Genomic DNA, 15,390 nt, shown 5'->3' on the forward strand with positions numbered 1-15,390 from the left:
TGAGGTTTCGCCTCACCTCTCTTTCCATTGCTGTTGCCTAGACTCAGTGGCTGGGGTCCCGAGCCGTGGGTGCCCGTGCCCTCCACATAGGTCCACCGTGTCCCACTAGTTCCGGAAGAGTTTCCTCTGCAGTTTTTTTCCCTAACTCTTCCCTGAAACTACAGTATCTCCACTTTTATTAAACTATCTTTTCCCAGACTCTCAGTGTGCGCCCTCCCTATTCCACCATCTTGGATGAAGCCCAAGAAGGGCTATTGACACAATAAATTTCAACATACTTGTCTCCTGAGGTCACTTAATTCCTTCTTCAATTTCTAGATTTCAGTTTTTGAGTTCATACAACAATTTCTTACATCATCCAGTGAAACCTAGGATACAAATTTTTAGCAATTTTTTATTTAAAAGACTTACATATTTTGTTTTTTATTTAATAAATGTGAATTTATTTAATTTTTTTTTTTGGTAGCTTGAGTGGTCACCTGTCAGGGCTTTGAGGTGCCAATCTCCGCCCCTTGGGGGCTGGTTTCCTTCAGAGATTATGGAAATTTTCTTGTTATCTTTTTGATCCTGTGTATCACAACGTGGATCTGGACTTGTGGTGTCCAGGGAAGCAAGCAGGGGAGCCTGGGGCGAGGGCTTCCCACACTGGGCCCCGCTGCCCACCCTCCAGTACCTGTTCTTGTGCTCCACGACATCTACACAGCTTCTTCTGCAATCCAGGACTTTCGACACTGTGGCCACATTGCCCGCACTGGCAACTCTGTGAATGGCACCAAGCTCCCAGCAGAGCAGGCAGTATCCAAAATGCGGCCCCATCTTCAAGCGCTTGTTCTCAAACTCGCTAACAGTCCTGGTGCACTTATGAGTCACCCATGAGAAAAGTTTCCCCATAATCAAAGCTATCAGGGGCTTTCAGCCACCTCTGCAGCACAATATAAAGAAATCTGGCAGTCTGGCCACCATATAACAGAGGAGCTTCGTGGTTTCCAACCTCTTGGCTCACAATGTCACCCAACAACTGCCGCACATGCTTAGCACCAGGCTAAGCCCCGCCCTTTCTGCTCCTGGACATTCCTTCCTCTTCCTCCAGGCTCCACCCAGAAGCCCCTACACCTCTGAGCCGGCCCCTGCACTCACTGTGGTTGGCTGTGAACCCGAACTCTGGGCCATGGGCTGTGCCCCAACGCTGGGCAGTGCTTCTTGTGCCACTTTCTCCTGTGGCCTGGACTCAGCAGAACTAGGCAGTGGGAGGGCCAGGAAGAGGGAAGGAGGGTTCCCCCCAGGGAGCACAGCCGCCCCCTCCCAGCAGGGTAGCCCCACAGCTTTCCCCTGGGCTCAGGAGATAGTGTGCTGTGTCTCCAGGTGGCTTGGGCCCTGGTGAGGTGCGACCCATGGGCCACATGTGCCCCTCTCCCCTAGGCTCAGGCACATGGTTGCGGGGAGGTGACAGGTAGGTGGCGGCTTCGACCTGCTGCTGCCACTCCACTGGCTTCTGGGGCTGGCGTGCTCAGCCACCAGTAAACAAGTGGTGAGCCGGCAGCAGGGGAGACACTGACCACCACGGACGCCATCGCTTCCCTCTGGCACAGCCCCTCACCTCCCCACCCCCGTCAGCCCCAGTTGGGGCATTTCTGTGGCACCCAGATGCCTCCCTCTCTGGGCTCAGGTCGCTGCTCCAGACAGTCCAATTCTAGCAGGGTGCAGCATGTGTTTTGGGGAAGGGACTTCTCCTGGGGAGCCAGCAGATGGTTTCTTCTGAGGGGTGGATTCTTGCAGGTGCCTGGTTCTGCCCAGTGATACCCAGGCCCACTGCTTTATTCTGGGGGGCAGACAAGGAGGCACACAGCCAGAGGACCTGCGGGGGCTCCTCCCACCCCATCTGTCACACCTCCCCCTAAGCCCAGGCTGAGGTCAGAGTCTGCCCCGCCCACACTATGGGAGCTAGTGGGGTCCTAGGCGGTGGTGCTGAAGCTGCCAGGCTATGCATGCTCTCCAGTGCCAGACCTCCTGCCCTTTGGCCTCCGCAGTGTGGCAGCCATGCCAGCAGGAACTGCAGTTCCGCCAGCCCTCTTGGCCCTGTGGGGACTCTGCTTCCTTGTGCCTCAGACATGTGAGGGACATGGAGCAGCCAGATGTCCCTGGCTGCTGGCCAGCTGAGGAGCTTGCACAGTATCTCAGCTCTGGGGAGTAAAACAACTGCTCCAGGTATCAGTGCCCAGGTACCCTGGGCCTGGAAAGAGGGGCTTGAAAGCCCGGAGGAGCCCCTGGCTGCCTGGGGAGTAGCAGAGGCTGGGCCTACACAGATTTCCCCTCCTTCCTGTCCCTCCCTCATGGCTGGATTGTGCTGAGTTTTGAGAGGACCTGGAACTGTTCCTGTGGCTCTGCTGGGTAGGGCATGACAGGCCCAGGGCTGTGTCTGCTGAGCCCACCCCAGCCTTTGGCTCCACTGGTATCAGGAGGGAAGCAACTGCCAGGTGTCGGGAGGGTTGGGTGGTGACACTAGGCCAGGTGTTTCTGGAACTGGCTGACACCTGGGCATTTTTGGCTGGGTCATATAAGCTGAGCTATCCCAGGGCCCTGGCGTGCAGTCTCTTTCTGGATCCTTTGTTTTCCTACCTTCCTGACAGCTGCTGATGGGTCTCTGTGGGCCATGCTCTCTCCTTAGTGCTAGTTTTGCAATGGAGATCTTTTGGGAAAATCACTTTGGTCAGACCTGCTTGGTAAAGTGATCCCAACAGAGTTCCTTTCCTGCTGCTTCACTGCTCGACTGCCCGCAACTGCTGGGGCTGGGCCGGGCCAAAGCTAGGAGCCGGGAACTCAATCCAAGCCTCCCACACTGGAGGAAGGGAACCCGATGACTGAGTCAACACCTACTGCCTCCGTGTGTGCATAAATACTGGCCGTAAATACCTCTCAGTCTGTCCTTTCCATGTGTCTGCAGTGGTATCAATATTGAAACTTAAATCTTGGACAGTTTTTATGAAATGTCTTCATTCTATGCAGCTTGTGCTCCCAAATATGAGAAACTGCTTCTATATATGTCAGTCTTGAAAAATGTATTTCCAATAGTCTAAAAATTAAGTTAGATGATCCATACCTCATTTTCTTTTCTGGAAAGCAGCATTTCGTCCATTCTTATATTTTCTCCATAAGCCACATAGTGGAGGGCAGTGTTGCCAATTCCATCCTCAATATTTGGATCAGCAACATGATCCAGTAAGAGTGTAGCACAGTTCTCAGCGGGACACTGTACAGCCTGCCAGTAGTACACCAATCACAAATTGTAACTTCTAGGAATTCAGAGAAAAACTCCCCATCCCCGTGGTTTCACCAGGTAGTCATACATAAATAAGATAAATTCATTTTTATTCTAAGTATGTAAACCAAGCCCTTCCTATACTGGATGGTTGGGCACTCTATACCTTTATCAGCGGTGTTGCAGCCCTTTTATCTGGAGGATCAATGAGACATCTTCTGCTTATGAGCAAAGCTACCACGTCTCTGTGGCCTTTTGCACAGGCCCAGTGCAGAGCGGTCCTATAGGAAATTATATTGCACAATCACTTCACACTGGCGGCAGCCATTTCATGTCTTCTGTCTCCTTTAAACTTTATCAGATGTCCAGTTGGTTGGATGAGGTCCCTGTCGCGGCTTGTACCATTTTAATAAAAACTTTGCTTCTGCATTTCAGTGTGATCCGGTCGCTGTTAGCTTCTTGGGCATCTACTTATCTGGGCATAACAGTTGCTGGGAGGTGACAGGCGGGGGGCGGCCTCGACCTGCTGCTGGCCCCTCCACTGGCTTCTGGGGCTGGCGCGCTCAGCCGCAGGTAATCAAGTGGTGAGCTGGCAGCAGGGGAGACGCTGACCACCACGGACACCGTCGCTTCCCTCTGGCACAGCCCCTCACCTCCCCACCCCCGTCAGTCCCAGTTGGGGCATTTCTGTGGCACCCAGATGCCTCCCTCCCTGGGCTCAGGTCACCGTTCCAGGCAGTCCAATTCTAGCAGGGTGCAGCATGTGTTTTGGCGAAGGGGCTCCTCCCAGATGGTTTCTTCTGAGAGGTGGACTCTAGCAGTTGCCTGGTTCTGCCCAGTCTGAGACCCAGGCCCTCTGCTTTATTCTGGAGAGGCCAGAGAGGTCAGCAGACAGGCCTGGCCCAGTCATGTGCCTCCTCCCTGCAGGCCACTGTGGCCCTGGTCCCCAGCAATGTGGGAAGTGGGTCCCGAGTGAGACTATCAGGGACACTCGGACTGTGGCCCTCCCTGTCTGGGGGCTGCAGGGAATGGAGGGAGCTTGGAGGCCAGTTCTTGCACTGTGTGTTGGGGGTGCGGCGGCTGGACCCAGGCATTTCCTGGGGGCTGGGTGGCCAGGGGGTGGGAGGAGGTGTCCATCTGGTGCCTGCCCTGGTGTGTGAGCTATGTCTGGCTGCTCTGTGCAGGGGGCCAGGGGCATGTGTGCATCTCTAGGAAGCCTGCGGAGGCAGGGGCACCCAGATCACAGAGCTCTTCCTGGCCACACAGAGCGGTTGCTCACCTGAAAATGGTGTCCATGGAGGAGTGGATGCAGCCTTCTGGGTTGCTGGGAAGGTTGTTGATGGAGGGGCAGGAGTGTGTCTGGGGGAGGTAAACGGGGACTGGGTTTGGGACCCACCACGTGTCCCCCTCTGGTTTCAGAATTTGTACTGTGGCAGGCTCAGGACTCCTTTCCCACAATCCCAGCCCCAAAGAGCAAGGGAATGGCCCCCCCAGAGGGGCTGTGTGTATGGGTCAGAGGTCAGATGTCAGGGTGCTGATGACCCCTCCTGGGGCCCCATTATTTCTGGGCTGGTGTTGAGCAACCATGGAGAGGGCCCAGGCTCCTCCAGACAAAGGGAACCTGGGGACAAGGGTCACACTGGCTGTCACCCTGAGCAAAATAACTTTCCCAGGTATCAGTGCCCAGGTACTCTGGACCTGGAAGGAGGGGCTTGAAAGCTCGGAGGAGCCCCTGGTTGCCTGGGGAGCAGCTGAGACTGCGCCTGCACAGATTTCCCCTCCTTCCTGTCCCTCCCTCATGGCTGGACTGTGCTGAGTTTTGAGAGGACCTGGAACTGTTCCTGTGGCTCTGCTGGGTAGGGCGTGCCAGGCCCAGGGCTGTGTCTACTGAGCCCACCCCCAGCCTTTGGCTCCACTGGTATCAGGAGGGAAGCAGCTGCCAGGTGTCATGGGGGGTGGGTGGTGACCCCTGGGCCAGGTGTTTCTGCAGCTGGATGACACCTGGGCATTTTTGGCTGGGTCATATAAGCTGAGCTATCCCAGGGCCCTGGCGTGCAGTCTCTTTCTGGATCCTTTGTTTTCCTACCTTCCTGACAGCTGCTGATGGGTCTCTGTGGGCCATGCTCTCTCCTTAGTGCTAGTTTTAGTAAGCATGAAGGCCAGGGAGCCAGCCTTAGGGTTTACCAGAGAGAGCCAGGACGTGCTAGGGTGTGTACTGGGCCCCAGAGGCTGAGACTGTTATGGGCATGGGCTGGCCCAACAGTGTGAGGCCACACCACCTGGAGGGGCCTCTAGCATGGGGCATCTGGTCTCTCCTTCTGCCCTCTTCCCAACAGCTTACATGAAGCCATGTCTCAGTGAAGCCTTCCTCCTAGACCTCCCTCATCACTGCATGGTGTCCTAACCTCTGCAATAGGTCAGCCCAGCACCCAGGATACTGGCTGTGATACAGTGAGCTGGTAGCTGGGTCCCAGCCAGCTCTTCTCTGGGTTGAGCCATGGTCAGCAGGACAATGACCAGAGAGTGCTTGGATGGGGAGCAGAGGGCTGTGTAGCATTTCCCAGCTCAAACTTTGGGTCTAGGGCTGCCTCTGGATGCAGAACAAGTGGGTGCCTGCAGGGCTGGGCGGGTGGAGTCCAGAGCCTGTCCTGCAGGCTCTGCCCTCCCTTCCATCCCATCACTGCCTTCCTTGTTCTTGGAGGTTCCATCTGTCCTTCTGGTGCCAGCTGCAGCACAGGGACTGTGGGCAAGCATTGGATGCACCCAATCCTTGCCACAGATGTGTGGTGGTGGGCCCTGTGTGCACTGAACTCGGTGTCTTCATGTCTGTATGCCTGGGAGGTTCTTAGCCAGCATGCTCTGCATCTAGTCACCCCCTGGCCACCAGAGGGCAGCACACACAGGAGTCCTTGCAAGTGGCCTCCCTGAGCTGACCAGGGTTGCACCCAGCTGGCCCTGCTTCCTGTGTCTCTGCTGTCAGCCCTGTGAGACTCCTGGACTGGGCTTCATGGAGGTGACTGGAGTGGCCTCCTTCCAACCCGCATCATTGTCAGTGGGAAGCCACGGCACCTTTGCATACGGGCAGTGGGGATAGTGAATGATAGAGTTCCTACCCAGGAAGATCTCAGGTCAGACAGGGTCCCAGGAGAAGTACACAGAGGGCTGGGTCAGGATGAGGTAAGCTCCCTGCACCCTCAGGCTGTGTCACGGCCACACAAGCCTGAAGTGTCTCTTCCTGTGCCCTAATCCAGGCTTGGGAATTCCCAGACACGCAGGAGCACAAGCAAACATGGCACTGACTGGAGGCAGGAGCTTGGTGCCCTCTCCTCACCTGCCGCCTGGACCCTCTGTCTGCTCTCAGAGCTGACCCTGAGAGGGTGGGCATCATGGTGCCTTGCAGACCAGAGGTGGGGCCTTCCATGTCAGCTGTGGGCCGTCTAGCGCTGAGCAGATGTTGTCCTGGTTGCTGCACTGGTCCATCCGCAAAGGGAGCAGTCTCAAGTCAATCATAGTTTCTAGGGATGCCCTTCTGCTTCTTTAGGGGTTGCTTAGACAGGGCTGGGGTTTGAGCAGGGCAGCAGGCTGGGCTCTCTGCTGTGCTCTGTCCATTCACCTCATTGCTGATGGCTTCTCTGGGCTGGACAGAAGAAGGACGCTGAAGTTTGTGAACCAGCCAGGCCAGAGGTCTTCTGAATAAAAGTCAACAGCAGCAGAAGCCTCAGGTCACGGTGCCTGCTGTAGCCCTGGGCTACTGAACTTTAGTGCTCCTCAGCGTTCTCATCTGAGAAGTGGTGGTGACGAAACTTTCTCCCAGGAATGGACATGTAAGCAAGAAGACAGAATGCGTGCACATAGGGTCTGGCATATCTCTCTCTCTCTCTCTCTCTCTCTCTCTCTCTGTTCCTCTCTGTCACTCTCTCTTTGAAATAACTAATTTTTAAGGCCCGGAGTAGAAACTGTATGATGTAAGGTATTTTTCCACCTCTCTCAATGAAAGATGCTGAAGCAGACAGAGATGGGGATGCCGGCGAGTTCCATCTGGACTCCCACAGGAGTCACCCCTGCCTGGAAAGCCCAGGGAATTTTTGGAGCTGGAGAAAAAGATGTGCTTGCTCCAGTTTGCAATTTCAAAATGAGGAAGGGAAGAACTTGCAAAGAGGAAGTGCTTACAGCCCCACCACCACCACCCCCCTGGGAGGGCGGAAGGGTTCATCTGAGACCTCTGAGTGTGTGCTGCCCATTAGGGGTATATCTAGGGCAAAGGCCAGGGCTCCTCCCGAAAGGGACAGGAAGTGCACGCCAGCGCAGTGCCTCCCTGGGCTTGGATCCGAGCGCGGGCCCTTCTTCCTCCACCTGGACCTCAACAGGACAGGACAAAAATGGAGAAGCCCGGAGCTGCCGAGGGCTTACCCAGGCAGTACCCAGTGGATACAGAAGTCTGTGATCTCTCTCACAGAGAGGCTAAGGGACGAGTAAACGAGAGCATCAGTGGAGTGGTGACAGACAGGGAGCACACATCCACACAGGCCTGCACAGCCAGCCCCACAACAAGTCCAGGTCCAAACAGGTCCCCCCACTCCCTGGTGTAAGAACTCCATCCTCCTTGGAAGGCAAAGAAACACAAGCAGGATGCAACATGCCACCAACCCCCGTTGAATGTGTCAACCGTGTTTGGTCCAAAGAGGGGGAGAGGTAGGCAGGATAGGAGAGCTGCTACCCTGTTTGAAGCGTGGCCAGGAGGGAGGGGGACCTATGTGAGATGCAAAAGGGAGAGTCCTGAATTTTCTAGAAAAGAGACCTTCCCAAAAAGGACAAGGGACAGTGTTGCGGTGCTGGGCACATCTTAACAGAAGCTGGCGCGGGTTGTGATGTTTGCCAGGGCCCCCTTTATCCACAGCTGGAAACACAACCAGGAGTTCTGTCCAGGGCCAGCTTGCAGGTGACGAAACTGGCACTTGAGAGGTTAAAGAATCTGCCTCAAGTTGCCCAGAAATGACCAGAGATCGCATAAGCGGTTTCTTGTGCCACATTTCTAGGAGCCCTGAGTGAAACGCATGCAGGTCTAAAACCTGATTGTTTCCCGAGTTTCTGGTGGCATCGGATGGACGGACGTCTCTCCCAAAACCCAGCCACAAAAGGAGATGGAGCTGATATAGGCAGGCGGATAGGACTGAATGCATTAGATTTGTGAGCTGGAGACCATGCTTTCCCCTGCCCCTACCTGACCTCACCTGTATGCCCACCTGCCAATCAGACTCCGTAGCCACTCCCTTTTGGAAGTGAATAAAAAGCCTGGAGCATGGTGAGCCCTCCCCTCCCGACGTCCGGCCTTCTGGGTCCCACTCTCTGTGTTCCTGCCCAGGCTACGCGCCCTGTGCAAGCCCCTGCCTGCATGCTTGCTCCACATGGCTCCCGGCCTGCTCTCTGCCTGCTGTGGACTCAGGATCAGTTTCTAGACTTCTTTCTCCTCTAAATAAAGCCCTCACTTTCCTGTATATTTCTTTCACTGAATAAATGCTAAAAACTGTACCATGTTGCCTGTTTCATTTATAAGCAGCCGATATTTAGAATTCTTATGTAAATACACAGTAAGAACCCTCAACATTTTGAGTAAAGGGGCCTGATTTCAGAATGAAAGGGCCCGTTAGTAATCTGAGAACTTGAACTTGTGGTATTGATGCTATCAGGTCAGTTCAACTCAGTACAAAGCTGTTTCCTAGACTAAGGGGTTCTGTGTTTTCAGTTCTGTGTCTTTGTCTTTATTTCCTGTCTAAATAGGCTCTAGGGACCCCAGGAGCTCTCAAGATGATGTTGGGGTGGTGGTGAGGTCAAAGCTATGTTCATGCAAATATAAATCAATTGTTTGCCTTTTTCTCACACCCTTGTCCCTCTCTGGGCCTCCAGAGAGGCAGATGGGAGAATCCAGCTGTCTTCTGTGAAGCCAGGCTTTAAAGAGATTTTCTTTCCTGCAAGAATTTTTTTTTTTTTTTTGGTTTGGAAAACCATTAAAACTTATTTCTGCTAAGATGGAATTGTTTTATTATTTTCTTTTTAAGATTTATTTATTTATTTGAAAGTTAGAATTACACAGAGAGAAGAGGGAGAGAGAGAGAGAGGCCTTCCATCCGATGGTTCACTCCCCAACTGGCTACAACAGCTGGAGCTGCACCGATCTGAAACCAGGAGCCAGGAGCTTCTTCCGGGTCTCCCACGCAGGTGCAGGGACCCAAGGACTTGGGCCATCTTCTGCTGCTTTCCCAGACCATAGCAGAGAGCTGGATTGGAAGTGGAGCAGCCAGGACTAGAACCGGCACCCATATTCACCCTCCCAGTACCTCCCCTCCCCTACTCCCAGTGGCTTCCAGGAATTTGAAACCTGTATCCGGCAGGTCTGTGGGTGCAGCCCAGGGACCCTGACCAAAGGACGACTCAGAGTGACCAGGTCTTGCCTTTCTGAGTCTTACAGATGACAGCAACATTTATTATCATCATCATTATTATTGGAGAGGCAGAGAAGCAGGAAGTGCAAGTGACCTATTTAGCAACAGGATATTCTTGGTGATACGGGTACAGAGGACTTTCTGAGAAGGGGCAGGTGCCAGAACGGAAGGGCTGAGCTCCAAATTTCCTGTGTTCTCTTTTTGTGAAAATATGAACTGTCCTTACGGCAAACTCTCAACGGCCGCACCTGTGAACGGCCCATTTTTATACAGCAAGTACTTCCCAACAGAATTCGATGTACTTTTCAAAATTTTACAGAAGAGCCTATGCTATTTTTTTTAATTTATCTTGTTTGAAAGGCAGAGAAAGGGGGGGATAAAGAGGGAGAGGGAGGGAGGGAGGGAGGGGGAGAGAGAGAAAGAGAGAGGGAGAGGTCTTTAATCCCCTGTTTCACTCTCCCATTGCCCACAACAGCCAGGGCTAGGTCAAGCTGAAGCCAGGAGCTCCATGCAGGTCTCCCATGTGGGTAGCAGGGGCCCAAGTACTTGGACCATCACCTGCTGCCTCCCAGGGTGCATGTTAATGTTAACAGGAAGCTGGAATCAGAAGTGGAGGAGCCAGGACTCCAACCAGGGCTCAGATGAGCTTAAACTCTTGCCTAGAAACCGGAGGAAGTCTGTAGGAGACAGCTCAAACTTTCAGCTCACTCATCAGCAGGAACCGAGCAGACTTTTGCTATTTGTGAACAATGAGTAATGGAATTGAGACCCATGGATGTCAGACGGGACAGTGGAAACCCCTGGCACGTGGCCAGCTTGGTCACCCAGCTCACGTCTCTGACGGTCACGTTTTCTTCGTTGATCCTCAGACCATTCTTGAACTTGGCTCACATTTGATAGCTGCTTTCCATGGAGCATCATATTCATTTTCAATGCGTAGAGCTACTGAATGCACTGACCGCTCTCCAAATGCCCACGATGCCTGGGACCAAAGCAAGGAACTGGGAACTCCACCCAGGTCTCCCACATGAGTGGCAAGGACCAATGACTTGAGCCATCAGCTGCTGCCTCTGAGGGTCCATATTAGCTGGAAGCTGAGCCAGGTACCAAACCCAGGTGCTAGTGTGGGATGCAGGCATCTTGCTGTGGGGATGCAAGCACACAGCTGTGTGGCCAACACACAGTAGGAGCCCTATCAGTGTTCCTTATTATTGGCAGGGAATAAAATGGCTTTGAAATTTGGTTTCAGGGGGACAATGAGAGCCTCCAGCAGCTGAGACATCCACCCCACACTACAGGTCACTGGCACCTTAATGAAAGCTTAGTTTACTACGCATTGTAGTTAACTCCCAACTCATAGTCATCAAAAGAGGGTGGACCACGAAACGAAGCCCACGCGTGGAGTGTCTCATCTTCCAGATCTTTATGCCACTCTCTGATCTCTGCGACACTGCCCTAAGGTTAGTGCTATGCTCGGTGTACCCCCTAGGGCCACAGAGGAACAGACAGCTGAACGACATGCCTAGGGTTAGGGCTGGGATGGGGCTGCTCCCGCTCTAAGCTGTCCATCTGAGAACAGCTAGCTTTACCAACCAGCGCTGAGCTCTGGCTTTGCACCTGCCCCTGGGCCAGGCCCCAGGGCCACAGACAGGTACAGAGCTGGGCCCCACCTCAGGGAGACCGGTGCTCCAAGCTCATTGCGTAGCTTTCCTTCCTCATGATTCATCCGTGAGGCAGGTGCATGGGTCTCTCTCACACTCCTGATTCCTGTGCTCTGAGAACAGGGTGCCTTGTGGGCTGCTGTCGTGGAAGCTGTGCCACCGCCTCCCAGAATGACCTCCACAGTGTCACATGGTTTGGGAATGGGAAAATTCCATGGGCCAAAGGTCAGCGAGAGAAGAAAGGTGTGAGCTTTCATACATAGGTATTTGGGGTAGCAGTGAAGTCACTGGTTGGGACATCTACATCTTATATTGGACTGTCTGGGTTCTGGGCCCAGGTCTGCTCCTAATTCCAGTTTCCTGTTAATGCATACCTTGGGAGGCAGCAATGGAGACTCAAGTACTTGGGTTCCTGACACCCACATGGGAGACCTGGGTTGGGTTCCAGATTCCTGGCTTCAATTATATCCCGCTCCTGCTGTTGCAGGCATTTGGGGAGTAAACCAGTGGATAGAAGCTGGCGCTCTCTCTCTCTCTCTCTCTCTCTCTCTGTCTGCCCTTCAAGTGAAAAATAAATAAGCATTTTAAAGTAGATAGAACAAATATAGGCATATTTAAGAGAAAACAGAAAGGTCGAGGTTTTGGAGGATTGGTTTTTCGTGAACTTATTAAATATGTAATACAAGTCTCTAACTTCAGGGCCCCTCTGCATCGACCTACCTTCGGGACATACCCCAAGTCACTGATCTTCACCAATCAGACCAAGAACAAGGAACTCATGCTGGTCCAAGCCCCACGTCTCCGGGGGGAAAGGAGAATTGGCTCCCTACTGCCCTTGCACATTCCTTGGCTGCGTTGCAGTTCACTAGACAGAAAACAGGATTAACCAGGGAAAAGCCACCGCACCCGGGAGTCCCACGGAACACAAGACTCAAAGCCAAGTCAGACAACTGACTGTTAACCTGAGCTAGAGACAGCCAGGGGCATCTGGAGGAGGGGAGGGGAGGAACCGCAGGCAATCAGAAGCTGTCTGACTGGGCAGGTGCAGTATCCCGGCGATGACAGACATCTCTCCTCCGAGTGGCTACTTCGACTCCTGCAACTTCGCCTTGTGTGTGTAGCCAAAGGAGAATGTTCCAGAGCACTCTGGCTGTACTTCTTTTTTTTTTTTTTTTTTTTTTTTTTTTTGACAGGCAGAGTGGACAGTGAGAGAGAGAGACAGAGAGAAAGGTCTTCCTTTGCCGTTGGTTCACCCTCCAATGGCTGCCGCGGCCGGCGCGCTGCGGCCGGCGCACCGCACTGATCCGATGGCAGGAGCCAGGAGCCAGGTGCTTTTCCTGGTCTCCCATGGGGTGCAGGGCCCAAGCACCTGGGCCATCCTCCACTGCACTCCCTGGCCACAGCAGAGAGCTGGCCTGGAAGAGGGGCAACCGGGACAGAATCCGGCGCCCCGACCTGGACTAGAACCCGGTGTGCCGGCGCCGCTAGGCGGAGGGTTAACCTAGTGAGCCGCAGTGCCGGCCCTGGCTGTACTTCTCAGAATAACCAGCATGAATTATGCCACAGAAGTTTATTTGGGGTGGCATATGCTAGTGTCCTACACCCATATTTTGGGGTGCTGTGTCCTGAGCTTCAATATCACCCATCACCTCCATTTGTTAGAACTGCCTCTGAGCTCCAGCCCTGGCATGGGACTCAGGATACTGGAGTTTGCTCCCAAATCCATTTTCTTTGCCACAAGTTCAGACTAATTTCACCGTTATTTTTGCTCTCTCTGCGATCATCAAGGAAAATTTTACTGCCATGAGAATGCAATAAATTCTGACCATAACTTGATCTGCTGTGGAACACTCCTGGGCCGACGTCAAACCTGTTTCATTTCCATCAACAGTATGAAACGCAAAATAATGAAGACTTCCAAGGAGGGCTGTCACAGATGATCACCTGCCTGGGCGTGCTGAGGATGTGGCCAGGCCATAAAGAGGACGAGTTCCATCACGTGACCGCGGCAGGGGCTCCTGTCCCATGAGAATTTGCAGCTTTCTCTGGGGCAGCTCCTTCCTTTCCTGGGTTGTGTTGGCCAAGGAGACAGAATATAGCCATATTCTGTGGGACCATGTGCCTGCATTTTTCAAACCCTACCACTAGGTGGCGTCACATAGCGGTCCAGGCGGGGACCTGCTGGCTCTTCTGTTCATCTCTGTTGAAGGAGATGCTGTCTTTCCGGATGTCAGTCTGAAGGCACCAGTGTCGTCATAAACTATGAGCACACACATCTGTTAGACTTTTCTTAGCCTGCCTCTGGTGTGGGGGCTTCAGCTGTGACCCTTTCTAATGGTTGGAAGGGGGCTCGCCCCCGTCCTAGGTATCAGAACACCAGCTATGGCCAGAGCTACACCGATCCGAAGCCAGGAGCCAGGAGCTTCCTCCGGGTCTCCCACGCAGGTGCAGGAGCCCAAGGACTTGGGCCATCCTCCACTGCCCTCCTGGGCCACAGCAGAGAGTTGGATCGGAAGTGGAGCAGCCAGGACTTGAACCAGTTCCCACATGGGATGCCGGCACTTCAGGCAGCAGCTCTAGCCACTACGCCACAGCGCCAGCCCCTTCATTAACTCTTACTTCTAATTCCTGTTCATTTGATCTGGAATGTGTGCTTTGTAAATAAAGTCCAGTGTGGCAATGGAACCTGTTCCAGGATTGGACCATCGGCGCATGCACATTCCCGCCCTCTGCTCCCTCGACTGTCTCCCAGCTCTTAGGCACCTGCTCCCCCCATAACCACCGGGAAGGGCCACCCTGTCTCCCTCCACCAGTGGATACCTGGCAGGGGCATAGAAAGTGCCTTTGCTTTTTAAAATTTTTCTTTATTCTTAACTTATTTGAAAGGCAGAGAGAGAGAGAGAGATCTCATCGACTGTTTTACTCCTCAAATGCTCACAACAACGTGGGCTAGGAGCCAGGGACTCAATTCAAATCTCCCACGTAGACGGCACTGACTCCTGGTTGCCCCACCACCTGCTGCCTTCCCAGGAAGTGGGGGAGCCAGGACTCGAGCCCAGGCACTCTGATGTGGAAAGTGGGTATCCCAAGCAGAGTTTTCCCAGCTATGTCACACGCCCGCCAGAATTCACACTCAGGCTTCCTTAAGTAATAGCATGCAATTGCAGTAGGCAACATAAAAATTACATTTGTGCACAACTAGAAGGAATGTCTCCACGGCGGGGGTCTTTGTTTTGGTCACAGCCACAGGCAGAAGGAACCCCAAGTAGCAAACTCTTCCTAAGGGCCGCCGTTGGCCAAGTTCCTCGTTGGCCTTGGAGGGAAGACTGTGAGGTCAGGTGCACCCAGCTCCTGCAGGCCTCTGAGCTGCGTGGCCCTGGGCAGGAAGGCAGGAAGTCGCAGTGGTGAGCGCTGCTCTGCCTGTCACAGATTTCACAGAAGGCGGGTGCCCCTCGGGTAAGGACTGACCACAGAGCGACAGCAGCCCGAGAGCTGGGCTTGGGTTACATGAACTATCAGGCCCAGGAGCTTGTGACGCATGGAGAGATGGTGACAGGAGTGCCTGGTGGGCACGACACCTGGCCGGGCCCCTCACCGAGTACCGCATTTCAATCAGTACATACCCAGTTACAGGCAACCGCCAGAAATAAAGCTTTACGTACACCAACTACCATCTCACCCAGGTATTTCTCCACTGCTGGGGGAGTGAGGTTGCTTAGCCTGAAACTGAGATGTTAGAGAGATCTAAAAATGAAATTCTTTTTTAAAAAATTTATCAGGGCCGGTGCTGTGGCATAGTAGGTAAAGTCTCTGCCTGAAGTGCCAGCATCCCATATGGGCGCCAGTTCATGACCCGGCTGCTCCACTTCCGATCCAGCTCTCTGCTATGGCCTGGGAAAGCAATGGAAGATGGCCCAAGTCCTTGGGCCCCTGCACCCACATGGGAGACCTGGAAGAAGCTCCTGGCTGCTGGCTTTGGATTGACACAGCTCCAGCCATTGCAGCCAATTGGGGAGTCAACCAGTGGGTGGAA

Source organism: Oryctolagus cuniculus, chromosome 13 (genome assembly GCF_051225735.1).
Source record: "Oryctolagus cuniculus isolate XC-2025 breed Fujian yellow rabbit chromosome 13, ASM5122573v1, whole genome shotgun sequence".
Classification (NCBI taxonomy): domain Eukaryota; kingdom Metazoa; phylum Chordata; class Mammalia; order Lagomorpha; family Leporidae; genus Oryctolagus; species Oryctolagus cuniculus.